This window comes from Gastrolobium bilobum, unplaced genomic scaffold (assembly GCF_033153095.1).
Source record: "Gastrolobium bilobum isolate Gb01-03AN ecotype WA unplaced genomic scaffold, APGP_CSIRO_Gbil_v1 utg14484, whole genome shotgun sequence".
Lineage (NCBI taxonomy): Eukaryota > Viridiplantae > Streptophyta > Magnoliopsida > Fabales > Fabaceae > Gastrolobium > Gastrolobium bilobum.
In genome coordinates this window covers 318,622-323,971 of record NW_026898077.1, presented here as the reverse complement: position 1 = coordinate 323,971, position 5,350 = coordinate 318,622, and positions in this window count along the sequence as shown.

Genomic DNA, 5,350 nt, shown 5'->3' with positions numbered 1-5,350 from the left:
CTTTGAACTTGACTTTTACATGCTTTCCCTTGCTCCTCGGCGTTTCCATCTTAACTTTTGGCTTACTTTCTTGAGAAGACTCCTCATTGTGTTCTTCTTCACCTTTCTTTTCACTAATAAAGTAGGCTTGATCTTGTGGTTGAGCTACGAATGATGGGACTTCTTTGTCAAAGAATTTGAAAGTTGCCTTCTCTTCGTCTACCCGTAAGATCAACTCACCTTTAAGTACATCAATCAGTGCTCCTGAAGTTGCCAAGAAGGGTCTTCCAAAAATCATAGGAATTGTGGCATCTTCTTCAATGTCAAGGATGACAAAATCAACAGGAATGATGAACTTGTCAACCTTAACCAATATATCTTCAATGATGCCATAAACTTGCTTTGAAGAGCGGTCAGCCAGTTGCACTATCGTCTTTGTGGGCTTCGCTTCTGTAATCCCCGGCTTCTTCATCATGGAGAGTGGCATGACATTGACGCTAGCTCCAAGATCACATAAAACATTGTCCACTTCCACTTTGCTTATAGTGCATGGAATGCTAAAGCTCCCCGGATCCTTGACTTTGGTAGGTAACTTCTTTTGGATGATAGCATTACATTCCTCCGTCAGATTCACTGTCTCACATTCCTGCAACTTACGCTTCCTTGATAATAGATCCTTCATGAACCTTGCGTAGTTGGGCATGTTCTCTAAAGCTTCGGCAAAAGGAAGGTTGATCTGCAACCTCCTGAATATATCTAGAAACTTTGAACATTGCTGCTTCTAAATCACTTTCTTTAATCTCTGAGGATAAGGGATTCGGGCATATGGGGAGAGATCTAATGGCTTGTTCTGTCTTTCTAGAGCTTTCTTCTTCTCCCACTTGAATCGTTTCTTTTCGGCTTTTTCAGGATTGCTTTTGTCAACTTCAATTGTATCCTTTTTCCTTTTCTTCCTTCTTTTCTTCATCTGATGCTTCTCCATCCTTCTTCTTTTCTTCGGGCTGCTCCTCTATAGGCTGAATCATTGTCCCACTCCTAGTGGTGATAACATTGCAATGCTCCCTTGGATTGACAATTGTGTTGCTTGGAAAAGTACCTGGAGCTCTCTCAGAAAATTGCTTTGACAAATGGCCAATCTGAATTTCCAGATTTCTTATGGAAGCTTTTTGATTCCGGTGTGCTGCTCTAGTCTCTTGCATGAAAGCAGCTGTGTCTTCTCTGAAAGCATTTGCACCTTGAACATAATCAGAAGTGGTCTTGCACAGCTGTGCAAAAGCTTTCTCCCACTCAGAAGTGTTACTTTGTTGTGGGGTATGTGGTTGCACTGGAATGGGAGAATTGAGCTGATTATTGGATTTGTGACTCAACCCTGGATGTTGATTCTGATTCTTCTGATCATACCAGAGTCCGTTTACCTCTGCTGGTGGCTTTTCAGTATTTCTGATGTAGTCACAATCCTCAGTCGCATGAACCTCTTCACAAATTCCACATTTAATATTAGAAGTAGAAACAGAAGAAACTTGAGACAAATTAAATTTTTTATTAAGAGCATCTAATTGTTCTTGTTGTTTCTTGTGCATTTGTAGCATTTGTTCATTTTGGGCTAAGAGTGCATCATAGCCGTCAAGCTTCATAATTCATGCTCTCCTTTGTGAAACTGGGGCAGGGGCATTGTCAAATTCCTGAGAAGCTAAAGATTCCAGTAATTCCAGCGCTTCCTCTGGAGTTTTTGTTTTCAGGGAGCCTCCTGCAGCAGCATTCACCAGTGTTCTTGTGCTGGAGGTCATCCCGTGGAAAAAGACTCTTGCTTTCTCCCATGCTTCAATTCCGAGGACACTTCCTGAGTGATCCTTTGAATCGTTCCCAAGCCTTGTACAAAGATTCGCTTTCTTTTTGTTCAAAAGCAGTGATCTCCGCCTTGAGCCTTGCCATCTTTGAAGCTGAGAAAAATATGGCCAAGAATTTTCTTGCTAAGTCATCCCAATTGGTTATGTTTCCTTCAGGTAGAGACTGCAGCCAATCTCTTGCTTCATCCTCCAGTGAGCATGGAAATAGCCTGAGCAAGATAGCATCGCGAGGAACTCCATTTACTTTCAATGTATCACAGTAAAGTAAGAAGTTATCAAGATGACTATAGGGGTTCTCCGTGCTTCCTCCAGCGAACTGTTCTTTTTGAATCAGTTACAGCAGTGCCAGCTTCAGTTCAAAGTTGTTAGCCTCTATGTTTGGTCTAACAATGCTTACCTTCTATGGAACTCGAGCTAGGGTCATGTAATCTCCCAACGTCCTTAGAGCGAGTTGATTGTTTTTTTTGCCATTGGTTCCTCCTTAGGTTCCTCTTTTGGTTCCGTCGAGGTTGATACCTTTGTTTCCTTCGCTTTCTTTGCTTTTGCGTCTTTCCTAAGTTTCCTTTTTGTCTTTTCTATCTCAGGATCAAACTGCAAGGTTCGCGGGTTAAGAGTACCTCGCATAAACTAAGATTGAAAAGATGTGCAGAAAAATAGAAAAAAGACAAAACAGAAAAACAGAAAAAATAAAAAATAAACAAACAAAGAATGCAGAAAAATAAATATGCAGAATTTTAATGCAGAAAAATATTTTTGAAGAATGTATAAAGTGCAGAAAATTAAAACGTCCAATCTAAAAGTTAATTAGTTACTTCTAATGTTGAAGAATTCGATCCCCGGCAACGGCGTCAAAAACTTGTTAGCGACTCGACAAGTGCACCGATCGTGAAGTCAATCAGGTTGAAATTATCATAGTGGAAATTATCCCCAGAGGTCCAAAATACAGAGGAAATGCTGTATGTTTTATTTTAGCCATGGAAGTGAAAAAGTTTGCAATACATAAGGAAAAAGAGAAAATTATTTAGTTAGATTCTGCATTAATTAAGTTGAGCATGCTGCGCTTACTATCATATGAACGTTAATTAACCGGCTGCAGACGGGGCGTTACAAGAGCACTATGGGAGGACACACTTTCTGAATGATGGAGCTTGGTCATCACCAAGCTTATGCTTTGAGCCACCATGAAAGTAAATCAGGTACGCCAGGCTCGTGACGTTAAACAAGCGCTAATGGGTAGGCAAACCCACACTTTACTGTTTTATTTTAATTTCACTGTTTTAGTTATTTTTACTTTGAATTAAATAAAGAAAAAAATACAAAAATATAGGAGAAGATGTTGAGACTAATGGCTATCGTTGAGTGAATTTTACAGGTGAAGAAAATGGAACAAACAACAAGAGAACGACTAGTTGTTTTTTATTACTCACACGATTTCTTTGTAGATTTAAATCTGTTGCTGAGGACAGCAACATTTAAATCTGGGAATGGGGAACGCGCGATTCATATAAGCACAATTGAGTAAGCTGAAGGAACTTCATGAGCACACACAGAATATCCAGCTAAAATAGGGAACTATCTCAAATCCTTTCTCCTTTGCTTTAGCTTAATTCTTTTTGAATTGATTTTTTTTATATTTAGTTTGTTTTGAAAACCCCAAGCCACTGTTTTTGTGAAAATTCTGAAAATTTTTAAAGTTTTCTCAGTGTTTTAATTGAAAAAAATGGCAGGAATTTTAAATTAGTAATTGATTCAGAGCATGATGATGCACTTATACATTCTTTTATGAGCATCATTGCAATAAGTGACATGATTCATTGAATATATTGTTGATATTGAAGTTGTTTGAGAAAAAGAACAGGATAATACTGTGCATTCATAGTCGTGAGGTTTGGAGCCTATACAGAAAATTTTTATTGAGTGTGCATTCTACTGTTGAGATACTCTAGAATTTGCTTTGTTTCTTGATTGAAATGGTCTGTGATATATTTTGTAGAAATGATAGAGGTATGTTCTTTCTCTGACTAGATAGCCAAATAGCTAACCTTTATTGATATTCCTTAGTTAAACCCCCTTGAGCCTAGACTTTTTATTCATGAAAAACCCTTGAATGTGAAAAGCCACTTCCCAAAATAAATCCTAACCCTAATGGAAGATTAATTTTCAGATTTGAAGTAAGGGGTGGATACAAGTTGTGGTTACACAAAGTTGATGTCTAGAAGTACAAGCAAAAAGGGCAAAGCCCAAGGAAGAAAAGTTGGTTACAACAAAGAAGAGTAAATATTGCTCAAGGAAGAAAAAGAAAAGAAAGGAAAAGAAGTGAAAAACAAGAAATAAAAAAATTCTTGGAAAGAAAACGTCAAAAGAGAAAAAGTTCAAAAGGAAGAAGAAGAAGAAAAATGTACAAATGTACGAAACAAATTACACTTACTCCTTCTTTCAGAATCTGAATTTAATTCTTGAACTTAGTTCCAAAAATATTTCATTTCCCTTAACCAGGCCACATTATAACCTTAGTGAAGACCTCTTGATCTGCTTAATTTATCATAAGAACTGTGGAGAGCGAGAATATAAGCAAGTCTATGGTAGTGGTGATACAGTGGAACAAGAGTGAAACACCAACCCTCTAGACAGTTGAGTGTGAATGAATTGAAATCCTATTTAGGGAATGTATCAAGAATTTTTCCTTGTTCTTGATCTTAAGAAATTTCATTGAAAGTTTTAATTAATGAATTATGAATCTTGCTGCTTTGATGTCTTATCCTTTCAAAGTCTGAATGCTCTGTGATCATGTCTCTGATTAAATCCTGCCTATGAACTCCATGCAATTGAAGGTCTTAATTAATTTTCCAGTAAGTTTATTCTAGTTAATTGCTGAGGACAACAATATTCAAATCTGGGAATGGTTGATAAACCCTTGGTTTACCATGGTTTTAGGCTTAATTATACTTGAAATTTATCATGAAGAGCATGGAAATTAGGGTTTTATACCGCAAAGTCACAATAATTGAATATCTTGCTAACATGTTGTCATATTTCTCATTTCAAGGGATTTTTGACGTTCATTATAGCTTTTTGAAACCAAAAGAAGGTATCAAGTAGAGTGGAAGCCTCAAGAAAGCAAGATTTCAAGTGTGTACTAGCTGAAGGAGGACGTTTTGGCGTTCAAGAAGCACATTTAAACGCTCAAAGTGAATTACAATAACTCCCTGGACCATAGCATTTTGGCGGCCAAACAGAGCATCAAAACACTCAAGAAGCAACACGATACATTTCGAAGAGGACGTTTGGGCGCCCAACATCACGCCAAAACGCCCAGAGGCAGACAGGAATGCATTAAGAGAACATTTTAGCGCAAAAACAGCACGCTAAAACGTCCAGGCACGACCAAATCTAATCCCCAAAGAGATTTTATATCTTTATCAAGATATGCATCAGATTTTACAAAAAATACAAAGTGGAAACAAATCAATCTTGATTGAGAATAGATATAAATCCATGGGAAGATATGATGGAAGATCACAACA